At 47.1% G+C, this 13,690-nt stretch overlaps 1 long non-coding RNA gene across 5 annotated transcripts; it reads right to left on the bottom strand.

The window, feature by feature from the left end:
- Positions 1-6,463: 6,463 nt before the first annotated feature.
- Positions 6,464-13,330, bottom strand: LOC149121772 (uncharacterized). Of its 5 annotated transcripts, none has more exons than XR_016222591.1 (4): positions 13,000-13,320; positions 12,265-12,430; positions 9,799-9,981; positions 6,464-6,617 (listed from the first exon to the last, which is right to left on the bottom strand). It is a non-coding gene; the product is annotated as an uncharacterized LOC149121772 (long non-coding RNA). The 5 variants fall into 5 exon arrangements; XR_016222592.1 differs by lacking the exon at positions 6,464-6,617 and adding an exon at positions 6,710-6,903; XR_016222593.1 differs by lacking the exon at positions 6,464-6,617 and adding an exon at positions 7,266-7,440 and having other exon boundaries at positions 12,958-13,330.
- Positions 13,331-13,690: the final 360 nt, after the last annotated feature.

The following is a 13,690-nucleotide window of genomic DNA, read 5'->3' as shown; positions in this document are numbered from 1 at the left end:
GTTGGAGAAGCCAAGCAATATGTCACTATGTGTACAGGGAGTGGGGAGGGATAAGGAGGAAAACACAATAATGAGAATCTGGAGTGGAAGAAACGGGTGCAAGGAGACATGGAAATGAAAAAACTGGTACAGGAGGGAGCAGAAGGCAGGCAGCAGCTGCGCGCTCAAGGACAGGAGGAAGGGGAAGGCGGAGTGGGCGGAAACAGCAGTCAGATTCTCAGCAGCACTAAAATTGTCCCTGCCACTTGGCAGGAGTCAGTTCAGACGTCGCAGATCCAAGAGCCTTGTCCTTTTCCTCACTCACACACTACTCAAGGAGCCAAGTGTGAGCTTCGTGGACCAAAGGATCCCTTGGTAAATATCAGCTCTACCCTTGGTGGTGCTTTTAAGCCCTTGGAGATTTGTTTATAGAAGTGATGAGGATGGCAATGATTTATTTCTGCCAGGGAGGACTATAGGAATTTATTCTGATTTTTAAAAAGTTTATAAAGTGCACTTCAGACATGCCTAATGCCACTTAGCAGAAAGTGATTTAGAATCTGAATGATGTCAGATGGAAGTTGTGACTCGATCCTTAGAGGTCCTAAATGACTGTTTTTATTAGTGACCACTTTAATAAGGGAAAAGACAGCCCCTTTACACTAGGAACAAGCTTACAATTCTCTAAGCTTTTTCATCCCCCACTGTACATTGATCCTTCCAACAGCTCTGTCAAATTGAAATGGCTGAGATTTACGTTTTGCAGAAGTGAAAACTGAAGCCCAGAGGGACAGAGATTTGCCCAAGGTCACTCATGTTAAGTGGTAGAGCTGGCCCCAGGACCCTCAAATTTCCAGTCTTCTACCCAAGCCGTATTATATGGCTTTTCTGGAAGTGCATCTCAACAACCATCTCATTGTTCTCTCTCAAGGATCTACTGAAGAATCACTGAAGGATCATGTACTTCCCACTAGAGACAGCTGCAGAACCATGGAACGGGAGATAAAGACTGAGATACGCTCACATGTGTCTCACCCCTTCAGTCTCAGTTTTCCTAGGTATAATAGGGTGGCAGTTGTCCCTATCTCATTAGGATGTGGTCAAGTGTTTTAGTTCAGCAGAAAGTGGAGGGCTGAAGGGATGGGACTCAGGATCCAGGAAATGGGATTGGGTGAGGAAAAGAGGAAGAAAGTCAGGGTGCTCAGGGTCCCCAAGGAAGAGCAAGACCCAGTATGGTAGGTGAATATGGATGGGTGAACTGAAGAATACAGTCTGAAAGCATGATCTTGTAAGGATATGGGAGACAGAGTGTACTTGTTGAACACCTGCTCTGTGCTACTATTTTTTGACCACTTCAACTATGTTGGAAACTGTTGCATATGTTGGGAATGTTCAGTGAGGAAAGACAGGTTTGGATGGCCCTGGAGACTCACCTCCTTGCCCTTGGCAGGCAGAGTTAACTCCAGGGAGCCATGCTAAAAGCCACAGAGCTCCAGAGGCTCCACCTTTCTAATGATGCCACTTTCTCAATCAGGAAGTTTCTTCTTTTATGGTCCCCCCACCTTGCCCACCCTTATAAATATATAGAATATCATGGGCAGGGGAGTTTCTCTCTGCCAGAGCCCTTCTTCTAAACCTGACCTAGGCATCCTTTTCTGTGTGATAGTGAACCTTGGAGGATCATGGACATGCAACCACTCTTCTGCTTGTAATGCTTTCTCCAATACACTCTAGTTTATATCTCTATCATGTGATACAGTAATGAGTGTGCTTTACTGTAGAATACAAAGACACTATTCCCATGAGGCCAGCATTTTTGTCAACAAAGCAGAAAATAATTAAGTATTTACATCACTGAGTCCTCCCAACTTTATCAACACTGTCCAGGTTTGAACCCCTACAGGCGAGGGATTTGTCATTCTCTTCCATTACATCCAAGACAATGCATGGACTCTTTCCCTTGTACCATGCAATGACAAGTGGTTGGGGTCTTGTCAGAGATAGTTTGAGAATCCCAAGCTCTCCCAACCTTTTGATGATGAACTGACCCTGCCAGCCTCCTAGGAAGGCCTCTAAACTGTCATTACTTTGTGGCAGTGTATTTACATACACTGTCAGTCTGGACCTCAAGTCAACCCAATGATCAACACATTGTGAGGAATAACATGGCAAAGACTTTGTTGGTGAAGAGTCTGTAAGTTAGGAAGGAGAAAGGAATGCATGTGGTTTGGATACTCATGTTCTTCACATATCTGGCTCATATCTCCTTATCTGAGTGCTCCCAGCTACTCCTATAACCTCCAACTATTACCTACAGGCTTGATGAATTCCCAAAACCTTTGTCCCCAGTCTAAGTCTCCCTTCTGAGCACAAGTATCATCCATTTGCTACCTTTTAAGTATCTCCCCATGTATTCCAGGGGCATGGTAAATTCCTTCTTCTCTCTGTTCTCAGTCTTCATTTAAACAGTCACCATCAATCCTGCTGCTTAGGCTAAGAACCAAGAATCAATCACCTTCAATTTTTTTCCTTACCCTTTCTTCCTACAACCAATCTGTCACCAAGCTCTGCCAAGTCTTTCATTTCTGGCCTCATATTCTCTCCCTTCACACCCCCTCTGCCTTAAATCCAGCCCTATCCCTTGGAGCTCATGCTCACAATAATTTGCTGGCTGGTGTTAAAGAACAAAGAACTCTTGCTGAAGACAGTAAGAAGACTTTATTCAAGGGACGACGAGCATGGGATAGGCACAAGACTGCCAAGTGGGGTCTCACAGTGGAGGAGATAGATTGAGCTTGTTGTCCAAATGCACAAAAGTGATAATTTGTAACCAAGGAGCAGGGTGGAGGGCAAGGATTGGAAAATCATTAAGAGGAAAGAGCAGGGATGCATTCACCAGCTTTTTGTTACTGCAACAAACACCTGAGAGCCGCTTCTTAGTGAGGAAGGAAGTTGACTTCAGTAGGGTGCTGGATGTTCCCAATAGTCTGGTGTCTGAAGAGGGCAGTGGGTGGCAGAACATGCATGGAGGGAGGATGGCTTAGCACATCAAGAAGCACAAGGGGAGACGGGAAGTTCTCCCTTCCTCCATGTCCATGTGTCTCTCTATAAAACCATCGGGAGTCTAGAATGCCCCCCCCCCCAGCAACCTCATACAATCCCATCACTTCCCAAAGGCACCCCCTTCAGATACCATAATTAGATGGTACCTCCACCCTTAATCCACCAACACTAATAATGTGAGATTTGGGGGGTTAAACATCTGCATGAGTTTAGGGAGCTAAATCCCGTTTCCACCATAACAAAGGGTGGAGGGGGGTGCTGACTGACTTGACAGGTTCATTGCTCAAAGCAGACCAGGGTAGTCATATATCCAGGGTGGTAGGGAAGGAGTTTAATCAGATGGCAAGGGTGGTTGGGTGGTTAGATACAACAGGTGGGGGATTTTCTGTGCACTGACCCAGCAGGACTCATGCTGACACTGGGCTCAATGGACAGAAACACTGGGCAGAGCCCGCTCCAGTTATCTTCCCACCATTCCTCCACTGAGCACCACTGCCATCTTCCTGCATTACACACTTATGTGGACTACTTTCAAGTTCCCCAAGGCTTGCAGGAAAGGGCCAGGCTACAACACAGTTCAGCAGTTCCTCTTCCATCCCCTCTTACTGGAAGAGGTCTATCTCCAAGCACAACTTACCATTTGCAGGCTAAGCCTGCAAACTCTTCCAAGAATGCTGCCCTGTTATCAACCTGAAGAATCCATATCCTCATATATGATCTAGCATTATACACTGGTGTTAAAATACATTTCCAGCTCCCCAAGGTCAGGGAAAGTATGGCTTCTAAAAACCATAGAACGACATGTTTTAGTTTATCGTCTCTACATGCCAATTTCCCATGAGGCCATTTATGTCTTAAGGGTCTAGAAGTTGATATATTTTAATATTAACAAGCCAACAATAACCTTAACATCTATCACTTAATAATATTAATAAGCCAACAACAAATAACTTTCACATCTAGCACTTCTGTAATGCTTACTGTTTTCCCAGCAGCAAGGATGTGCCTATTAGGTATATATTCAGGTCATCTCCACCAGAATTCTGCACTATAAGGTCTACCATTATTCCCATTTCACAGATGGAGAAACTGAGGCAAAGATATTCACTGAGTAGGCCATTATCACACAGCAAGTACCCGGCACCACTGAGCTTCAAACTGGAGACCAGAATCCTTGCTATTTACCAATAAGCTTCATGGCACCATGCAGGGCAACTCTGAAAACTCGGGATACAGCTGAATTACAGATGAATAATTAAAATGCAAGGCACAGCAGGTGTTTGGCCTAATGGTTGAGATGCTCATCTTCCATATCTGCATGAGGAGATTCACTATCTGCCTCTGCTGGTGCAGACTCTTGGAGGCAGAGGTGACAGGCCAAGAGATTGGATCTCTGCTACTCTACCTGGGAGACTTGGATTGAGTTCCCAGTTCCCGCCTCAGGCCCAAGCCCAGCCCTTTCCTATCACTGGGCTCTGTGGGCATTTGAAGCATGAACCAGTGGATTAAGGACATTTTTCTGTTTCTTCAATTCTCAAGTAAATTTTTGGAAAGAATAAATAAATACGAAAACTACAAGGCAGATAGTGATGAGGATGGTGAAGATGATTAAAACCAAGAGACTAAGAGCTATGAAGTAACTCGGCAAAGGCACAGAGGCAGGTGACGTGCATGTGTTTGCAGAGTGGAGCAGGTGGTTTAGCCAGAGACAGCAGTATCAGGATAAGACTTGGCAAGACAGCAGCACCTTTAGGAGAACACGTGGGAGTCAGGTATGGCTGCAGAACCAGACAGCAATCCTTAACACTAGCAAATGAAGGCTTGCCCTTAGAAGCTGGGGTGCTCACATCACTTGGTTCTGCTCTTAGTTCTGTGATGTTCATGGACCCTGGAAGCTTTTGCCTTTGTGGACCTTCCCCATACACAGTAGTAAGAGAGCACCTTACAGCCACATCGGATAAAGATGAGCATATTAATAATGCATATTAAAATATTTCATTTGACCTTATAAGCTTATTTCTCCCCAATGTTTAAAAAATTAAATATAAGCCCTGAAAGCATTGTGGGCTGTAGATCCCATGCTGCCTCTGCTGCACAACTAGGCTGGCCCCAACTTCTCTCCTCATTGTGCAAACCAACAAGGCCCTCGGAATTGCTCTCTCCGGACTGAACTGAAGGCAACTCTGGCTGGGTTCATCCTCAGATATCATCGTTTATTATCACTTTTCTTATTTGCAAAGAAAGAAAACAGCTAGATCATCTCCGAGGAGCATTCTGACTAGAATTTATGCTCGATTTGTGGTGAGGTACCTTACTCACAAATCTTTCAAGTTTCTCATCCAGTTAAATTCTCACAAATTTCTTAGAAGGCAAGTGAGGCTCAGGGAGGGAGGTGGCCTGGCTAGGAGCTCCTGTGTGGGAGGTCTTCTAGATCTCCTCCATCCCCACACTGGCAGGTTCCGGCCCAGGAATAACCCCCAGGATGACAGAGTCGCTTACATCGTGTGTCCTGTACCACGGGTCTTGGAGGTAGCAACGTGGTACAGTGGCTGTGAGCCTGCCATTGGCATTCGGAAAGTAGACTCATCACTTATCAGCTCCTACTACCATCACCAAGTGCCCTTCCACAGGCTGCTCAGTCTTCTGAGCATCGCTTCTTGTCTTAGTCTGCTCGGGCTGCCCTAACAAAAATGCCAGAAGCTCAAGGGTTTAAACAACAGAAGTGTTTTTCTCATGGTCAAGGGGCTACCTGCTTGGCTTCCAGTTGAAGACTGTCCTCCTGGTGTGCAGGTAGCCACCTTCTTGCTGTTTGCTCACTCAGCCCTCCCTGGATGTATGAACAAGGAGGGGTGGAGTGAGAAAGAGGGAGAAAGGTTTCTTCTTCCTATCAAGTCACTGATTCCATCACATGAGGGCCCTCCCCTCATGACCTCGCAACCCTAATTCCCTCCTAAATGCCCATCTCCAAATGCTACAACAGGAGTGAGGGCTTCAACACATGGACTGTGCCCACAGCACACCTCCAATCCAAGGAGTAGTCATTGCAGAACATTTGAGAAACAAACCAAATTTCCATGAGGAAGTACACATTTAAAAGGCTCTTTAACAAAGAGTGACTACTGGCTTTCAAAGGATTGGTTTCCTCAATTTTATCTTTGCCCCTGCTTTTGTGGCTTGTGGACTGGCAGGTGGAAATCTGGACTCGGTCTTCTTCCAGATTCATAGTTTTGGGGAGTGAGAGGGTCAGACATTTCCCTTTGTAGCCCCTGTATAGTTTCAGGTACTGTGCTGGATCCAAGCAAAAGGAGAGAGAGAGAGAAAGATGAGTAGCCACACGTTAACACTGGCCTGAGAGTCAAAACAGAGGTCAGTTTTTCTTTTTAACCCTTTATTTGAAAGGCAGAGCCACAAAGAGAAATCCTCTGTTCACTGCAATAATCCCCAATTTCCCATAACAGCTAGGGCTGGGCCAGGTCAAAGTCAGGAACCAGGAACTCCACTCAGGGCTCCCATGCGGGTGGCAGGGACCCACGTACTTGAGCCATCACCAGGGTGCACATTACCAGGAAGCTGGACTGGAAGCAGAGACAGCACTGAATCTTAGACACTGTGGTATGGGACGCTGGAGTCCCAAGCAGCAGCCTAACCCACTACCCCACAATGCCTGCCCTTGAGGGCAGGATTGGATAAGGAAAAAAAATGACCACAATGGCATAGGGATCTGGAGATCAAGACGGACTGATGAGCAGGAGGGGCGGTAAGAATAAAATCCACAGCTCTCCTTCCTTTCTTTGGGGCTGGTCTCATGCCTGACACCTTTTTCTTCTTCACCCAAGAGAGAGAAATCAGCACTACAGCCACCTAACAAAGGAAAGATTTGTTTCTTCAGTTTCCTAATAAAACTCTGGATGCTGGCCTGTTTCTCAGCGGCTGAGTGTTCCTCCCCTCATCCTGGCCAAGCTAATAAGAAAAGCACTGTATCAGAGAAGTTCAGGCACGAATGTGATTGCTCCCTGGACAGTTAAGGCAAGAGAAGGGGAGGCATTACTAGGAAGTTTTAAAACTCATCCTACTTTGAAATTCTCACGTAAGAGTTGTCACAGGGGAACCCAGGAAGACCGCGGTTTCTCCTTGTTTTACACCACAGGACTGAAAAGGGAGTTGAAGGAGATTAATTACATTCCCTGCTAATCAATGCAAAGACATATTTTTCTGCTTCTCCATCTCATAATTTTTATTTCATCTAGTTTGGGCTTTTTTAGGGTTGCCAGATGTCCCAGTTTCAGTGGGACAATCCTGCGTTTTGAAGGTACGTCCCATCTGCTCTTGAAAATATTTCTGTTCACTGCTCTCTCGTCGACTGTAGGGTTTTTAGAGCTGCCAGCCAGAGTACGGCTGCTGGAGAGAAGATGATAAATTATTGTAACACTATAAAAAAAATCACTCACATCCACCACTCCCCACCTCAGCAAGGCTGTGAATTAATTCTGCAAGAATGTTTGTCATGAAAGGTGAATTTCCAAGTCTCCATATGGGAATTGGAAGCTCTTTCCACAACGGCTCTGCGAAGACGCAGACTGGGCAGGAAGGAATGCATGGAATGGTTTCTGGACTGGCCGGCGAAACACCTGGCTCAGCCATTTTTCCTGAAAAGTAACTTTGTGCTGTTAGCACAGAGAAGAAGCTGGAGTTTGAGCACCTACTGCTTACCTGCTGACGTAATGCAAGTCACTTTAGATAAAATATCTACAGTAAATAACTCGTGGACATCTTATAGAAATATGTTATTTTTATAAAATGCCTATAATCATGTGGACAATAAGCTTTTATCCCCATTTTATAGAGATGGGATGTTGAGGCTCAGGTCCACCAAAGCCAGAGCTCCCTGGTGCCCAACCCCACACTATCCCCATTGCAGATGCCTCACTTTTTTTATCTGTTAAGTAGGAATGATAGTAACTGCTAGCCTGGGAGATTTCAAACAAATTCTCTAAAGATCTCTTCCAAGGGCAGGCATTTGTGTAGTAGTTAAAAGGCCAGTTTGGACACCTATATTCCATATAATGCCTAGGTTCAAGTTCTAGCTCCCTGCTAATGCACACCCTGGGAGGCAGCAGGTGATGGCTCAACTATTGGGGTTCCTGCCACCAACATGGAGGACTTAGACTGAGTTTCCAGCTGCTTTGGTCTGGTCCATAAAAAACTTAAAAACTGGCCGGCGCCGCGGCTCACTAGGCTAATCCTCCGCCTAGCGGCGCCGGCACACCGGGTTCTAGTCCCGGTCGGGGCGCCGGATTCTGTCCCGGTTGCCCCTCTTCCAGGCCAGCCCTCTGCTGTGGTCAGGGAGTGCAGTGGAGGATGGCCCAGGTGCTTGGGCCCTGCACCCGCATGGGAGACCAGGAAAAGCACCTGGCTCCTGGCTCCTGCCATCGGATCAGCGCGGTGCGCCGGCCGCAGCGCGCCGGCCGCGGCGGCCATTGGAGGGTGAACCAACGGCAAAGGAAGACCTTTCTCTCTGTCTCTCTCTCACTGTCCACTCTGCCTGTCAAAAAAAAACAAACTTAAAAACTAAAAAAATGAAGTTCCCTTCCAGGGCTCTCACAAGGAGTAGGGAACTTGTCAACGAAGGTCCTGTCTGTGGATGAGCAAGATCCCCTGAGCAATCGCCCTCAGTGCTGGGCTCTGCAATGTTTAGCTTGGCCTCAGACTAGATGTCAAAGCTGGCACCATCAGAAATAAGCTATATGACCTTAGACCCATGGATCTAAATTATTTTCATCTTCTGCATTGTTCCATTCCTTGTTTCTCATCACTGAGGCATTGACATGGCTGCTTTAATCCAGCTACCATCTAAGCAGGCCACTCACTGCCTTATTAACAATCACTGTAACTTAGTGGGAGTTATCACAAGGCCCAAACAGCAGAGGGCAGGTGGGGCAGGTGGTAGTGGTGACTACAGTTCCAGGGAAGAGGTATTGGGGAGAGAAACTTTGCAGGGGAATCTGTTCCGCCAAGAGATAAGTGAGAATGTTCTGGAATCCTGCAGAAGAGTTACTAAGTGATTTCACTAATATTTATTGCCTACTTGTCATCACACCCATAGCTCCTCATTTTCTCCAGGCCCATAGCCTATTAGAGAGGTCTCAATGGAAAGCTAGTCAATAATTCCCAACATGAGCCTTTGTCAGCTTATGGAAATAACAAGTGTGCGAGTGGAGGAGAGACCCTAAAATACTACCAGCATGTCAGCTGTCATCACTTTGGATGTCTCGCTGGCAGCGGCACCACGCAGCCTCCTCATTTTGTTGTTTTCTTTTTGCCCTTCACAAAGTCAGTCTCTTCCAGTAACGATGAAATGTTTTTCTTAGATTTCAGTCCCTGGCACTGTTACTCCTCCCTGCTTCTCTCTGCCCTTCTTGGGGTTTAGGAATTTTGATTTAATGAACCATGGCAGCTCTTTAGGAGTCGGTAGACACCTTGGATTTTTTTCCAAAGTCTATATAATGTGCCTACATACATCCCATTAAATACCCAAAGGGATCCAAGACATCTAAATAATTAAGAACTAGTGCAGTAAAATACTCTTTCCCCGTGGGTTACAGGGCCAAGTGTAGCAATCCAGATGGGAGAGTATAGCCACTGTTCTGCTGGTGGAGAGATGAAGAGTTATTTCTAATCCTAATTCTTTGAGCTCCAAATTCTTTTGTTTTCTCAGCTATGAAATGGGCTCAGTCTGTCTCTGTCTACTTGGCTTACCTGCAGCTGGAGCTCCTGACACACGAATTTCCTCACCAGTGCTGAATATACCACAGGCTCATGATATGTCACAGAGTGGTTCCTCTACTTCTGTCCAGGCCCTGTGTATGTACTGCCAGCACCTCCACCAGATGCAAACTCTCGGGGAGTAATGGCTGGAGTCTATTCATTTAAAAACAGCATCTAGCAGCGGGAATGAATGAAGAAAGGAATTCATCAAATTGTCCATGAGATTCAGCTTGTCGCAATTCCCACCCACCCACCACCTGCTCGAGAGAGAAGACATTAGCCCAGCAGGATGTGAGCTTGGAGGGGGACAGGAAAACTCACAGGGCACTGGGGAGGCAGGGGAGGAGGGGCTTGACCTCAAGGCCTGCCGTCTTTTACCGAGTAGAAGGGTATTGTGAGTAGCTAACTTAACCTACAGATTCCTAGGCTCCGCCCCCAGTAGCACCTCAAGCTGCACTTTTAATGTGCTCTCAGGTGATCTTCTGAGGCTGGGTTGGGTGGGTAGGGAGCCAGGCATTGGTGAAAGAAGACAGCTGCAGGCTTCTGAGAACAAAAGAGCTTCTGCCTTGGCTGGACAAAAGCTAAGGGCTAAAGGAGCCATCAGACTTCCTCTATTGTCCTCTGGGTGGCGCTGTGCAGATGCTTCAGGTAAACAAAAGGTGGCATCCTGGCCTCTTGAAAACCCATTTCTCAGGGTTGGTAGTGGAGAATTCTGCTGTGGGTGCCGTGCTGTCAACATCAGGGACTCACAAGAGGTGAGCGCTGTCTGGCACGGATGAGGTTCTCACCCACACGTCTCTGCTCATCTGATTTGAATAGACATTGTTTCAAGGACAGGACCAGAGGACCATATGTCTGGGCCCCAGTGGCCTTGTGGCTCCTCACAGGCAGCAATGAGATCAGAACGGCCGGGATGTTGAGTGACGTGACTAGTTGCTCTCCTCCTTGGCTGTCGTTTGTAATTACAGAAGTAGTGCATGTTTTTGTAGTTGTTTTCAAAAAAGGCGTATAAACAAAAATAATTTTTAAAAGTCATCTGAAATCACACCACCCACAGCTAACCACTGTTAACATTTAATGCATATCCTTAAAAGGATTCTGTTTGGTAACCTGCTTTTTCTAACTTAACAATATAACAAGAGCGTTTTCCAGGCAAGCAACCACATTTAAATCATCTTGAGAAGTTGCATAGTATTGTAGTATTTCATTTACAGATGGGCAATGGTTTATTTAACCAATTCCACCTTGTGGGGCATTAAGCTTTCTCTCTCCCCCTTTACCCCCTTCCCTTAAAGCAATCCTCGGCCTTCAGGGCCGACTGCTCCAGATACATACTTAGAGCTACCCACGTTGCCCTTTGTACACTTGTCCAATAATTTCCTATGGGATAAATCCCTAGGAGCAGTGTGTCTGGATCAAGAATATTACCATTTTTGATGCGTGCTTCCTGGAAAGGTGGCCTAGTTAACTCACACCACCAATGAACAGGAGAAACTGGGAGGTCTCTGCTGCTGGTCTGGCAGAATTCAGTGCTCAGTCGCCCAGCACTAACCCGTCAAGGAGGCAGAGAAGCGTGACTGTGGAACACCTTCACAGAGGGGCCATCACTGTGCTTTACACTGCAGGGCAGTCTGCATGGTTTGCCTGCTCATCCTTCCCACCCTGACCACAGGGCCTGGAGAGACCAGAAATTTACTGGAATTACTCCCAGAGAAGAACATGGGCAAGGTGGTGGTTAGACTCTCAGCAGCAGTTAATGCCCATTCAGTGTCAACTGTACCCTCTTGTCATCTTCGTTTTGGACAATGATGGTGGCTGTCTTTTCTTCCCTCCACATTGAATTTCCTAAGTCTGGGCAGTGGAAGAGTGGACAAGACTCCAAGATCTACCCCAGTGGGGGCTATGCAGGTCCCACACATTTACAGACAAAATACTGGGATCTCTTCCATCCCAGTGGGAGAAAAAGGAAGAGCAGATTTGCCCTGGCCAGAGCTGAAATTCCCTGTGGCCATGAGGTGAGAATGGAGGAAACTCACATGGTTACTGAAAACAGAGGAGCCACAGGAGTGAGCCAGCCAGAGACAAAGTAAAAGGAGGCAGGCAAGCTTGCCAATGAGGCTGTAGTCAGATGCAGGACATAGAACATGAAGTGGTTGGAGGGCCTGGCCCAGTCTTGTTGCCTGTATCAGTCTACACAGACATGGAGCTTGGGTGGATCCCATTCAACCCTCACCTGCACAGATTCACAGACCCCCCTGCCCAAACGGACAGCTACAACCAGGTCCTCCAAGTCCACCACACAACGATTATTATAAAAGGACCAGCAGCAGAGCTGACCTTGGGCACCTCAGATACCAGGAAGGAGAGGGGAGTATTTCATAAAGTTAGGCACAAACTACCAAAGAGGAAAGGACTCTGGCTCGGGAGGGAATCCACGTTTAGATGAGGAGAACTCACGTGCAAGCTCTTCACCCATTTCAGCAGCTCAGCTCAGCTGTGCGAGGAGCAGGCCTCGGGGCGGGGCTGTGGCAGCTAAGCCACCTCCTGCAATGCCGGCGTCCCATGCAGGTGCGGCTTTGAGTTGCAGTTGCTCCACTTCCCATCCAGCTCCCTGATAACACACCTGGGAAAACAACGGATGATGGCCCAAGTGCTTGGGCCCCTGCACCTATGTGGGAGACCCAAAAGAAGCTCCTTGATCCTGGCTTCAGATCGGCCCAGCTCTGGCTGTAGCAGCCATTTGGGGAGTGAACCAGCAGATGGAAGACCTCTTTCTCTGTCTCTGCCTCTCTTTCGCTAACTCTTTTAATAAAATCTTTAAAAACAAACAAAAAGGCCAAGCCTCAGAGGGTCACAGAGGAGGTGCTCTCTCTTCAGGCCTGGCAACCATTTCAGCAAAGTGTGCTAAGGAAGAGACAGGGCTGGGTGGGCAGGGAGAGCCTTGCAGGCCCCCCGAGTTCTCCTCTTTAGGAATAGATTGTTTCACAGTTAGGATAAAGAAAATTGGATTCTCAAACCATTTTCAGAGAATTTCACATGCCGTAACAACACAATGTGGAGGAAAACAGTGCAGAACACAAAATTATGTACATGATGTAATCTTAACACCGCAAAAATGCTACACACACACACACACACACATACACACACCCATGAAAAAGATACCAGAAGGAAATAAACCAGTGCACTCACAGCATGGAGGAAATGTTGAACTTTGATCTGGTCCTCAGCGGATCCAGCCACCCTCCATATTTGGTTTTAGAATCCTGGGGCAGGGGGCAGGAAGCAGGAAGGAGGAAGCAGCCCTCTCTTACTGCCTGACGTCTGCAGAAAGAGCAGGCCAGGTGGAGCCCACAGGGTGGGCTTAGTGGCACCTGGGCCGGCATTGAGCAGGACAGGGTCCTGGCCCGAGTAAGTTTTAATGGGATCACTGTCCTTCCTGCAGCTTTTTGCAGGTCTTATTTTCTCTGTCTCTGATTTCCTCCGTATATGTTCACCTTGTTGGAGTGTCCCTGCCCTTTCGGAACCAAGCTAGAGATCAGTCAATTAACTCATGGACTTCAATGAGGCGCACGTGGCAAATGTCAGTGAGAACCTAATGATTACACGTGGGCTAATTGAAGAATCAACTGCAGATTCAGCTATTTTCATGTAATCAGTCTTCGTAAGTCTCTGATTAAAAAACACTGCAAAGGTTGTTAGACGTAGATACGCAAACCAGGGGACCGAACCCAAGGGCACGATGCATGGCAGCTTTGATGGAGCAGAGAAGACGGTGCAAGGTAGGAAGGATCTGGGGCTTAGTTCTGCCCCCACCTCCACCCTTGCCAAATTGCCGCCTGTGTGACCTGTCACACGTCACGTCGCAGTCTCTGAGCCTCTG

Source organism: Oryctolagus cuniculus, chromosome 16 (assembly GCF_051225735.1).
Source record: "Oryctolagus cuniculus isolate XC-2025 breed Fujian yellow rabbit chromosome 16, ASM5122573v1, whole genome shotgun sequence".
Taxonomy (NCBI): domain Eukaryota; kingdom Metazoa; phylum Chordata; class Mammalia; order Lagomorpha; family Leporidae; genus Oryctolagus; species Oryctolagus cuniculus.
The sequence above is the reverse complement of the archived record's forward strand: the minus strand, read 5'-3'. Positions and strand labels throughout refer to the sequence as shown.